At 54.2% G+C, this 12781-nt stretch overlaps 1 protein-coding gene across 6 annotated transcripts in view; it reads left to right on the top strand.

The window, feature by feature from the left end:
• NOL4L (nucleolar protein 4 like) overlaps positions 1 to 12781 on the top strand; it is a 129614-nt gene that overhangs the window by 37382 nt on the left and 79451 nt on the right. The gene's annotated exons all lie outside the window — the stretch shown is intronic.

Raw genomic sequence — 12781 nt, 5'->3', positions numbered from 1 at the left:
TGGATTTGTATAGAAAATTACATCTCCATTTAGTCCCGAAGCGACATCGTGGGCCCGGACAGAGGGGAGGCTGGCCCATTTACCCCTCAGGCTCAGCGCGGGTGCCGCAGGCAGAGAGAAAGCCCAGGCTCCTGGGTCTTGGCTGGCCTGGGGAACAAAGGCCAGTTTGTGGGGGCCTGGAGAGAAGCTGGGCCTCTCAGGGCGGCTCAGATTCCAGGCCTGGGCCGATGGACCCTGCACCGCCAGCTGGTCTCCCCTGCTGGCGGCTGTGGCCAGACGAGCTCCTGACAGCCGGCTTCAGGCGGCCCGTCAGCCCCACCACCATCCGAGGCGGCTGGAGCTTGGCTCCTGTCCACGCTGCCAGGAAGTGAAGGAGGTTTAGCCCAGAGAGCCCTGGACTGGGATCCCGAAATCTTGATTTCATTCATTCATTCATTCACACGCTATGCAGTGCCTGTTGGTGATGTGAGAAGCAGGCTAGCCTGGGAGTTGGGCTCCAGCTTCGGGGTGTGCTGGTGTGGTTCCAGACTCTGGCCTCAGTAGCTAGGTGTGAGGAGCAGGCTGTTTATTCATTTACATTCCCAAGTGGTTGAACCCCTGTTACGTGCCGGAGGACAGGACAAAATGATCCAGTGCGGGGTCTGGTGCTCCACAGGTGACGAGTGTCCTGAGGAAAGTGAACAGGGTTCTGGGGAGGAGCCGGGGCAGTGGACAGCTCAGAAAGAGCCGGCAGGAGGAGAGGAGAGAGGAGTCGTGGCCGTACCCTGAGGACCCGTGGGCCTCCTCCCTGAGCTTCGGTCTCCTCATCTGTGGAAATGGGAGTGTGGACCTGAGCCGCCAGGGGCTTGGGTCAGGACTCAGGGCGATAAGCATGTAAGGTCTCAGCGGAGCTGGGCACAGGATGCTCCTGGCTAACTGAGATAGCCTAACTTAGCACTGTCTATGGGCTAGCCGGGGACAGGGGCCTTGCATGCATTAGCTCATTAATCCTCCTGCCCCACAGGGCTGTTATCCCCATTTCACAGATAAGGAAACTGAGGGAGCAGCACAGGTCAGCTAGTTACTATTCCAATAGTTTTTACTATGGGTTAGACCAAGACCTGGCACAGAGCAGGCCCTTCAGAGAGTGTCTGTTGAACTAGTGAATACACCTGGAAGGGGGATGGATGCTGGGCAAGTGTGGGGGAGCTCTGTGTGCAAGTGTGTGAGTGACTCTGAGATTGGGTGTACCCGTCGACGTGCATGTGACTCTAAAAGTGTGCGACTGTTGTCTGACGGGGTCACACACTTGTCTCCCAGAGTCCTCACCCAAATGCCTGGTGGCTCTGGGGGCTGTCAGACTGGCTGGTTGGTGTGTGGCTGTGACAGACTGTGTATCACTGCCTACACGCGTCTGTCTGGGCCCAAAGGGGCCACTTGGCACCCTTCCTGGACAGGCTGGCAGGCCCAGAGGCTATGGTGGGGCAGGATGGGCAGGTTCAGAGGTGAAGAGAGCAGAGTCCCCATCCTCCCCCACCCAGCCCCACCAGGCAGACCAACAAATGGAAAAAAATGTTCACACCCGGGGCAGGCCCGGTGGCCGCCCGGCAGCGGGACTGCTCTGTGCACAGAAAACAAGTTCTTCTGGTATCAGCTTGAGTTTGGCAGGAAGTGGCTTTTGGGTGGCAGGAAGTTGGATTCAGCACGTATCAGCTCCGGCCGAGGGGCAGGAGAGCAGTTATCTGGGGTTAAACAGAGTTACCGAGAGGAGGGGCCCCAACACCCCATACCTGATAGAGCTGGAGGGCACAGCCCACCCCTCCTGGTCATTTGGGATATAAATGGGCCTCGTAAAGGGCTGCCACCCATCAAGCACCTCCTGGGCCCTAGACTCCAGGCGACATCCATCTCCCATCACCCCCATGGAGCAGATAGATGTGCAGACTGAGACTCGGAGAGGCAGTGACCTCCCTGAGATCATCAGGACGAGTAGAGAGAATGAGAGGACAGAGAAACCCAAGGGAGAGGGGAGGTGGGACTGGGACAGAGAATGTAATTGGATGAAGGCAGACAGCAGTGAGACCACACTGGTGGGAAGAATTCTGGACTGTCCACCAAGTGCCAGGCCCCCATACGGAAATCATAGTCCAACTTGAGATCCTGAACCCATTTCCCAGAGGAGGAGCGTGAGATCCACAGAGCCTCACTGGCTAAGCCAGACCTGGAATCCAGGTCTGATTCAAAACCGGTGTTCTTTTGGGCCATGCCCCTGTGCCCACCTTCTAGGGAAGGGAAGTCCTAAAAGGGATGCCAATCCCATGAGCAGGTTGCCCAGGTATACCGTTGAGGAATTCACTGAGTTGGCCAGTGGAGACCCAGGGTTCAAACCTGGACAGTATGATTACAACCTCATGTGCTTAATCATGGGATGATGTGCCAAGCACTACGCCAGAGAAGGCCATGGCCCTGCCCTCAGGCTGGGAGGCAGAGAGTCCAGCCACTGATTTAAAGCCCTCGAGCTCCACCTGGCAAGAAATGGTTGCTCCCAACTCCCAGCCCTGGACACCCTGCATCCACCCCCAGCTCCCACTGGAGTCCCAGGGAGTGGGCCACTGGTTCTTCTGTTCTTATCCCAAAAGCAGCACCCAAGCTGTTCCCTGGCTGAGATGCTGATTTGAATCTTGGTTTGCATGTCGTTTGCACATTACTCAGTGCATGTCAGAAGGTACGAACATCTCCCTTTCCTGGAGAGGGCTGGTGGGCCCCCCTGCCCTCCTCCAGACAGCAAAAATGCCAGCCGGCTAGACAGAGAGCTGCGCCCTGGCCTCTGACAGCACCCGCCTGCTGCCACCTCCCCCATTCCCTCCTGAAGCCAAATTTAGGCAGCTCTGCTACTGAGAGATGGGGAGAGCGGAGGCAGGAAATGGTGAGGTTGGAGACAGCCCGGCCTTGGCCCAAGCTGGGTGGGGCAGCCCCAGGGGTGCCCCTGTCCCTAAAGCCCTTGGCCCAACTTTCCCCTCACCCCACCGACCCCTCCTCCCACAGGAATGTGGGCCGGGTCGGGGAACGCTGGGTTCTCAGCTGCAGTCCAGGGTGCTGGCTACCCTGGCCACGAGGGAGGGAGAGATGGAGGGAGGGAGGGAGGGAGGGAGGGAGGGAGGAGGTCATGGCCGGGGCAGTGGGGAAGGGATCAGATAGCCTCCTCCTGCCCCAGACACCCGCCGCCACTGGGGACAGGAGCCCGCTCTGCTTCTCAGCACTTCCTGCCCCTCCTTGGTGTGCCCACCCACAGGCCCAACTGTGGGGTGGGGGGCAGGAGGCATAGCTGGGCCTATGGGGACTGGACTCCCCGTGAAAGGCTCCACAAGGCTATCTCCTCCTTGGTCTAGCCTTTCACCTTTAGAGTCTTGGTTCCTATACCTGGGAAATGTGGAGGCTTCCGATGATTTTCAAGTAGCTATCCTCACTGAGGGGGGCTTCCCTGGTAGCTCAGTGGTAAAGAATCCGCCTACAATGTGGGAACAGTAGACGTGGATTCGATCCCTGGGTGGGGAAGATTCCCTGGTGGAGGGCATGGCAACCCACTCCAGTATTCTTGCCTGGAGAATTGCACGGACAGAAGAGCCTGGTAGGCTACAGTCCATAGCGTCACACTGAAGCAACTTAGCACAGTCCAGCACCCTCGCTGAGAGCCTGGGTCGGGGAGATCTGCAGAAATCAGCGACGTGGCAGTGGCTTTAGGCCTAGGAACTTCTTCGATTTCTTAGGTATGGCTAAGAGGCAGCTCCTCACTGATGCTGGGACAGGATGTGGGCGGGCTGAACGGTGAAAGGAGAAGGCCTGGGCTGGATTACAGCCACCAGGAACCTGGGGGTGGAGTTAATAGTGCCTGTGGCTGAGAGCATGGATCCTAGGGTCTAGCTGCCTGGGTTTGAATCCCAGTTCTTCCACTCTATTCTCCATGCCTGTGGGCAAGTCGCTTCAACTTTCTATTCCTCAGTTTCCTCACCTGTAAGATGGGGGAAGCAATCCTCCCACGGCTGCTGGGAAAGTGAAATGAGGCAGCAGATGCTTGGCACACAGTAAGGGCATCACGATGCCAGCCACCAGTGTTGATTGTCTCCCTGGGCGGTTTGGAGGCCCTTGGAGCTATAACGGATGTGGACGCGATAGGGAGGCGCTGCAGTTTGGTGGTTCAATGGGCATCGGGATGGGGGTTCAAGTCTGCGTGACCCTGGGCAAATGGCCACACCCCGCTGCGCCCTGGGCGGGGAACAGCAGAGGCGCCTACCGCAGAGGGTCTAGGAGGATTACACAGATCAGGCTTGGCACAGCGCCTGGCACATAGCGGGCGCTCCCTGAAGGAGAGCTGGCCAGATCGAATGGTACAGCCCCGCACAAAGGACAGGTGGGCAGCGTCCCAGGAGGGCAGGGAGCGGAGCAGGTGCGCGGAGAGTGGGGAGGCGGGGCCTGGAGAGGGGGAGCGCTCGGGCCGGCGGGCGGGCGCGCGCGCGCAGCAGGTGCGTGTCCAGTGGGCGGGGTCCCGCGCGGGCGGGGTCTCCAGGTGAGCGGGCGCGCGCCTAGAGGCCGGAGACCCGGCTGAGGCGCGCCGCCCCGGCCCACCCGCCGGAAAGCGTCCCTGTGTCTTTAATGCCCTTCTCCTCGCGTTCCCCCCCCCGCCCCCTTTGTGCGCCCCCCCAGCCGGGCTGCAGCCGCGGAGCCGTCCCCCCTGCACTGACAGCTGGTATCTAATTACTGTGTGAGAATGGAAAGTCAGGCTGTCCCAGCTCCGGGGAGAGGGGATTAACGTCTCCTGCAGAATACACTTCCTCTGGTGGGTTGCCATGGTTACTCTCATTACCTGCCTGCCCGCGAGGAGCCCGCGCGAACCGCTCCAGCAGGCCCTCCGAACCCGGGCCCGGCGCGCGCGCGCCTCCAGGCCCCTCCCCGCCGAGGCGCACGCGCGTGCGCCGTGGGGGGAGCGCGAGCCGCCTCACCCGCGTCCCCCGCCCCCCGCCCCAGCAGCTGTCAGCGGCGCGCGCGGCCCGGCCAGCCCCAGCGCGCGCTGTCAACAGTCATTAGCGCGGGCCTCTCCCCTCCCCCTCCAGCCCCTCCTCTTCCCCCGCCCCCCAGCCCGGGGTGGGGCCCGCACCTGGGGCCCGCTCGTTAGCGCGCCGGGGCGGCCCGCCGCAGCCCCGAAGGGACCCGCCCGCGGGGCCCGCTTGGCTCAGGACCGCCCCCTTCCGCCTAGAAACCCCCCCTCAGGGACCCCATTCCTGCCCTTGGCCGCAATGCCGGAGGGAGGCGGGTCCTCAGGATCCTGGAGCGCGCCTCTCCGTAGTAGTGGTGACCGGGTCATTTATGGATGTTCTGCCCGGGGCGGGGGCTGTTTGTGCATCCTTTGGGTTCCCATAAGCTTCCTGTGAGGTGGCGAAAGGCATTGTACCTACCGTGTCGCTTCTACACAGGAGGAAACTGAGGCCCAGGGTTGGGGCTGGATTGTCCTCAGACCTCTGACTTATAGAGCCCCTGCGCCCTCCTGTCACCCTCAGGCCAGAATCCCTGTCCCCCAGGCCCCACCCTATCTGACCTGAGAGTGCCCCAGCTACCTCCTCCCTCCATCCCTTAAACCGGGGTCATTGCCCCTCTGTGGCCAAGAGGGGAGCACTTTGGACCATTGCTCCCCCCTTTCTGTCTCCCCCGCCCCTCATTTTGCAGACATCCCAAGAGTTAACAAAAGGGAAAAAAGAAGTATTCAGAGCTGATTGAAGGATATGGCCGTTGTTTGGGGGCCCATCCCAGGCACCTTGCCCTATGGCCTGGGGTGTGCCTTTTGGTCCCTGGCGTGATTTGAAAGAAGATGGAGGTTCAGCGAAGCAGAAAGGAGGTCTTGGAATATATGAGGCTTGCTCCAGATGGCAGGTGCTCCGCGGTGGCCGCTCCGCACTAGCAGTTGGAGATTGTGCAGAGGGGTGGAGAAGAGGCAGGTGCTACAATGAGTCTTCCACGCCTTGTTTTCGTGTTTATTTATTTATGGGGCGGGGTGGTCTCATCCTTCAGTCCTGTCCAGGTCTAGTGCAACCATGGGTCCAGAAATTCTGGCTACAGTATAACCATGGGTCCTGAAATTCTGGCGTGAGTCTTTATCTTGGAGTTTTTTTTGGTTTTGGTTTCCAGTCTGAAGGTAGGTATTATTCATACAGAAGAGAAATTTAATCCTTGTCCCATTAAAACAATAGCCCCTGTCATCTCATCGTTTTTACAAACTCTGACTGGCTTCTCTTGGAGGTTCTGAGGAGCGAATTTCTCGATATTTGGGTGAGGATCTTCATTCTGCTTTCCTGTTCTTTTCATTCTCTTGGTTTAGCTTGCTTTTTAAATTTCATCTCCCATCAATTTCTGTATAAGGACCCTTTGCAGGAAGCTGACTCCTCCCCCTTGGTCTTCTTTCAGCCCTACCAAGAGTTGGAAGGAGCACTTTTTTTGTGTAGAAAGAAGAACTTTTGTGGGAACTCCCCAAAACTGTTACCCCCATTTCCAAAACCTTGGTCCTGCCTGAACTTATTAAAATGTGGTTTGGGGCATGAGGGGAACAGTTACACAAGTTGGGAGGTTGTTGCTGTTCAGTCACTCAGTCGTGTCCGACTTTTTTGCAGCCCCATGGACTGCAGCATGCCAGGCTTCCCTGTCCTTCACCATCTCCCGGAGCTTGCTCAAACTCGTGTCCATTGAATCAGTGATGGCATCCAACTATCGCATCCTCTGTTACCCCCTTCTAAGTTGGCAGGAGCAGGCAGCTAATATTTGCTGTAACTTTTGCCTGTCGTCCTGACTGGCCTACGTGGGATGGAACAGTATCCTCACACTTGTCCATACAATCTACCCGCTGAAGTCCTGGGCTCCCAAACAACTGGTGCCAAAGGTGTGTTTCCCCAGGGGTGGATTCTCCTCGTGGACTTTCTCCTGTAACGGCAATCTCGTTGATTTTTGCCCTTTGTTGACAGCTGCACCGAAAGGGCTCATCCTACGGACTGTTTCTGTGGTTTCTTCCTCTTGAAGAAGGAACCCAATTGAGAAATGTCCCCACTGTTTAGCCACATTCTCTTCATCATGGACACTTCGTTGCTGGAAGGCACCTGCCTCTAATATAGTGATGGTGGTGCACTAGATAGCACCCTGGTGGCCTGAAAGGGTGCACCCACCTTGATAAGTATGTAACTTATTACCAGCAAGTGCCTTTGAAGTTCCAGTGGAGATGACAGAACTGCAATCCGTTAGCAACTGAACCTCACCTGCCATCAAGGGTAGGAGTCCGTTTAATTGGCTTAGTGAGGAAACAGGCAAGATTCAGTCAGACTCAGGAGCTCACCTGAGGATGACTCCTCACAATAGCCCGTAAGGCTACCTGGGCAGGGGCCTAGGAAGATATACTCATCTTTCTTGTAGGTTTGCAGCCCTGAACATAGCAGTCCTCCTTATGTTGAGCATTCAGATTGTTTGAGGAAACTGAGGAAGCCAGAAAACTTGTCAAGGGCTGACCTGCTTAAGAATTAATCTCACCAGGAAGGACTTTAAAACTCCAATGCCAGAATGCTGGGCACTCCTCTTTCTACCGATAATCCCCAGCAGGTCTCTGGGTAGGTGTTTCAAATTCACACCCATGTTGCCCAATAAGAATCTTTTGTCTCCACCGTTAGGAAAATGGGCCCTCACTAGAGAGGAAAGTATTAATATATTAGGCCCAGCAGCACAGAAAATGTTTATATTCGTTATCCAGTGCCAGTTGCCTTACTAGCCACCTCCCTGTCTCAATCACAGAGACATTCTAATCAGTAGTTCTCAAACTCTGTCCTGCCTTAGAATCGTCTGGGGGCCTATTAAAACCCTCAATGTGTCAAATTTGGTAGGTCTGAGGCGGGACCTGAGAATCACATTTCTAACAAGTTCTCAGGTGATGCCTAGGGACTACACTTTGCAAACCATTGTTATGCATGCGTGCATGCAGGCATGCCAAGTTGCTGCAGTTGTGTCTGACTCTTTGCGACCCCAGGGACTGTAACCCGCCAGGCTCCTCTGTCCATGGAGATTCTCCAGACAAGAACACTGGAATGGGATGCCATGTCCTCCTCCTCTGAGTCTCTTAAAGTCTCCAGACTTAAGAGGCTCGAACCCGAGTCTCTTAAGTCTCCTGTATCGGCAGGTGGGTTCTTTACCCCTAGCACCACCTGGGAAGCCCAACCATTGTTATAAATATTCTGAAATACCAGCCTTACTTAAGTAGACATTTGGTGATTTCCTCAATGACTCTCAATCTGGCCTTTAGAACTCAAATAGGCTGGTTTTAAAGAAGATGGTAATATCCAAGAAAGTTTGTAGCTCTGTGTATTTGGGGAGGGGGCTGTGCTGTATGTCATACAGGAGCTTAGCTCCCCAATCAGGGATTGAATTCTGGCCCCCAATCCTGGCCCCCTGCATTGGGAGCACAGAGTCTTAGCCACTGGACCACCAGAGAAGCCCCTCCCTGAATTTTAAAAATGTATTTATTTATTTATTTTTGGCTGTGCTGGGTCTTTGGTGCCCACAGGCTTTTCTCTAGTTGTGGTGCACAGGCTTCTCATTGCAGCAGCTTCTCTTGTTGTGGAGCATGGGCTCTAGGACACATGGGCTTCCGTAGTTGCAGCTCCTAAGCTCTGGGCAGTAGCTCAATGGTTGTGATACCTGGGCTTCGTTGCTCTGAGGCATGTGGGATCTTCCTGGATCAGGGATCGAACCCATGTCTCCTGCACTGGCATGCAGATTCTTTACCACCGAGCCACCAGGGAACCCCCTTCCTTGAATTTTTAAAAGCTATTGCCATGTCTGGTTTTGTTGGCCCAAGTCTGACTGGCTGTTTTGGAATTAGCTGTTTCAAAAAGATGTAGTATATGTTACCATGGCAATATTCTTCCCCACACAGGAAGGCCCCAGAGGTTGGTCCTGCACAACTGACCATGTGTGTTTCATGGCTTTTCCCTGGGGGTGCTGCAGGGCTCCATGCCATCACTCCTGTTTGGCATCCCCAGGAAGTGGGGAATAGTCAAGAAGCTCCATCCAGCCCCACTCTTTATCCAGCCTGTAAATGAAGTGAGCCTCCTTTGTCAACCCAGGGCCCAGGCTGCTTAGGGCTATGGATCAGACTAAGCTGACTCGGGAACTAAGCAGAGGTGGTTGGCAGGGGCATCCCTAGGCTAAGGAGAAGGTGCTGTCCGATCCCTTAATTAGCAGCTTTTGTCTTGTAATACTGCGTCTGGATTCTCAGCTAGGAAAAGCATGCCTCTCCTGCTGCATTTAGCATGAAGGTTATTACCTCTATGGATGCAGGGCATGGCAGAGATGTCTGCAGCACGTGACTGCCGTGAGATCCCTTTGTTCTCTTCCCAGGGTTCTCCTTGAAGGCCACACAGATATCCTGGTGTTCCTCCCTCAGGGTGTAGTACACATGGTGTCCAGGTGGCCGCAGCTCACCAGAGGACAGCTCAAGGTGTGGCTCTGCAGACCTTGTGTGGTTTGAATTCTGGTTGCTAAGGGCCCTCTTCTTTCCTGTGTACGTCTCTACAGTTGAGATAGACTGATTACAGGACCCAGGGTTGACCAGCAGGGAAGAGCACAGTCCTTGTTGTTTTGTTTTGTTTTGTTTTGTTTTAAGCTGTGCTGGGTCTTCATTGCAGCATGCTGACTTTCTCTCCTTGCTACTTGAGGGCTTAGTTGCCCCACAAGGATCTTAGTTCCCTGACCAGGGGTTGAACCCATATCCCCTGCATGGGAACTGCTGGATCACCAGGGAAGTGGTCCTCATAATCCATTTTTAAAGAGGGAGCATGCCTGAAGAGTTTCTCTGAGATAATTTTATGGTCACGTTGGGTCAGGTTGATTACCCACGTCTGCCTATGAATGGAGGTGGAAGACTGGGACAGAGGCGTGTTTTGCTTTTAATCTGGGTTAGTTAGTTATACTTGAACTTTAGGAAAACTTATTCCAAGTTTGTGTAACAGCCTTAGCAGGTTATTTTGCATAAGACTTCGCATCTCTTCTGCTGGTGGTTATTACCTTGGGGGACCCCTTCTGTAACCTAAATGGATTAGAGGGACAGGAGATGAGAATGGATCCCTAAACACAGAATGTCCACACTCCGTGGGTCTGAAGGGGAGAAATGAATGTTTACAAGCCTGTGTGTGGCAGATGCCTGACATATTCTTACTTAGCCTTGGAACCACATCCAACTAGGACTTTGTAGGCTCATTTTACAGGTGTGAGGAAAATGAGTTTTAAGAGGTCAAAAGTGACTTGCCCAAGCTGGTTAAGAGACACTTTTCCATCCCACCTATCTAAAATATTATCTTTCATCAGATTGTTTTCTTTCTCCACTCCTTCTCATCCAATTTTGTAAACTTTTTCCAGAAGTGTCTGTGTTCTGGCCTGAAGCAGTTTTATGAACAGAGAGGTCTATTCACTTGTAAACAGCTAAACCCATTATTATGCCTCTGGTTTCAAATTATCAAAATTTGGAACTACCTACCCCATTATACTTTTTAAAAAATATACCTTTTAAAATTAGCAGACACTTTTGGTGTTAAGAAAAAAAATTAACAAAACAAAACACAAATTAACAGACACACAATGAACTGAAAGTCGCTCAGTCATGTCTGAGTCTTTGTGACCCCATGGACTATACAGTCCATGGAATTCTCCAGGCCAGAATACTGGAGTGGGTAGCCTTTCCCTTCTCCAGGGGAATCTTCCCAACCCAGGGATCGAACCCAGGTCTTCCACATTGCAGGCAGATTCTTTAACAGCTGAGCCTCAAGGGAAGCCCAACAGAACACAGAAAAGTATACAAATTGTAAGTGTTCAGATCAATGGCTTTTTATAAAATTAACCCATCCTGATCAAGAAATAGAAACCCAGTTATACCTTCATTCTTGGAGGTTCTTTTGTTTGTTTTTGCCAACATGAACCTCTGGTTAGAAGTGTATTATAACTGACCTGTCATAATATTTGTCCCATTCAGCTCTACCATGGCAGTATTTGAAGATCTCTAAACTACTGGTAGTTACACGTCAGCTAATGAATGAGTTAGTCACTGATGAGCCCAGGAATTCAGATACCCTCAAGAAAGAGATAACAGTAACTTCTGAGGGGGTTTAAGAAGAGAAGAGTATGGAATTTTATAACTCATAAGTGAAGCTCAGGGAGGTTAAAGAGTATGCCTACAATCTCACAGCAGGCAAGCAGGGCCAGCAGGCAACTCTTTCTACACAGGCGGGCGCACATACACCCCCCCAGATACTTGCTGAGAAGTCCCCATTGCAATGGATGCTAACTTGGGAGAAAGCCAATGGCTCGAGGGCCTGTGCAAGGCCAGTGAGGTCAGCACCCAGGGTCATCACTCATGGACACTGCCCACTAGGTCTAGGGTTTGGTCCCTACACCCCAGATACCTTTCCTCTCCCATCTGCTCTCAAGTGGGCCACTGGCAAAGAGACAGCCCCACTATCCTACCATGGCAGGTTGAGAAAGTTGCAGGATAAAAGCAAACCCTGACTGTGGCCGGGATGTGCTGTGAGTGAGCGTCGCATTCACTGTGGCCTCAATTCCCCTCTGATGACAAGGACCAACGTCCTGCGCCAGCCCTTCCACTTACCAGCCAGCGACCCACAGGCAGGTCCTGACCCTCACAGTCTCCCAGGCTGGTTGCGATGTTCAGCCCCGTCCTGGCTAGGGGAAACTTGGCAGTCGGCAAAGCACTTCTTAATGACAATATTTATCCAGCAGTTCCCGTGGTCGGGCTTGGTGCTAAGAGTTGCACGCATATTTCATTTACTCCACTCCATAGCTCATGGGAAGGGGCCTTCTGTTATCCCCATTTTCTCGATAAAGGACCCAAGGCTCAGAGAAGCAAGATACCTGCTCTGAGTCACATAGCCACTTAAATGGTGGGGCCCAACTGACACTGAAGAAGCGCGTGGCTGAACTACCCCTCCTGGCGGCTGCTTATAACCAGGCCGTCATTCGGCGGTTATTTATTGAGCCTACTATGTGTCGGGCATCGTTCCCGGTGCTAGGGAGACAGCTGTGAGCCGACAGAAGAACCCCCGCCCCACACATTTCCACTCCCTCTTCCAAAGAGCCGACATTCTTGAGCGGAGGTCCTTGGGGGAAGAATCCTCTGGGAGATTCGTGTTCCGAGCACTTTTACAGAAAACTCTGCCTCCTTTTTCCTAAATCCCCACCCCCACCCCTCTGCTTGCTCTTCCTCTTTGACGCCCCGCCCCCGCCCCAGAGCCCTCCAGGTCTCCCCTTAGGGAGAGGGTGGCAGAGAGCCCAGTGCCCCTGAGATCCTGGCACACCTTTGCGGGACCAGCTGACAACACTCGTGCCAGTCCAGTAAGAGGCTCGGGGGGGCCCCACGGCCACCCCACTCACACGGCCTGCCACCTCCACATGGCCTTGTGTGTGTTATTTCTGTGTCTCCACACACAAAGAGCCCGGGTGCTGTTGCTGGCGCTCAGCTGCTGGAGTGGGGAGGCGGGCAGCGGTGAAAAGCTTTTCTGAAAGGCCAGGGCGAGGCAGGAGTCACCCAGGTGATGTGAGCAGTTCCCCTGGGCCCCCAGCCCGGGACCACAGTGAAAGGTTACTGCTAATTGGCGAGCTCCTGGTGGGGACGAATCTATTTAGCACCCCCCTCCCGACCTCCCCAGAGACTTCCAGGATGGTCTTGGCACAGCGTGCAATTCGAAAGCTCCCCGCCTGAGTCTGGCACAAT

Source organism: Cervus canadensis, chromosome 10, assembly GCF_019320065.1.
Source record: "Cervus canadensis isolate Bull #8, Minnesota chromosome 10, ASM1932006v1, whole genome shotgun sequence".
Classification (NCBI taxonomy): domain Eukaryota; kingdom Metazoa; phylum Chordata; class Mammalia; order Artiodactyla; family Cervidae; genus Cervus; species Cervus canadensis.
This window is presented reverse-complemented; position numbering and strand designations above follow the sequence as displayed.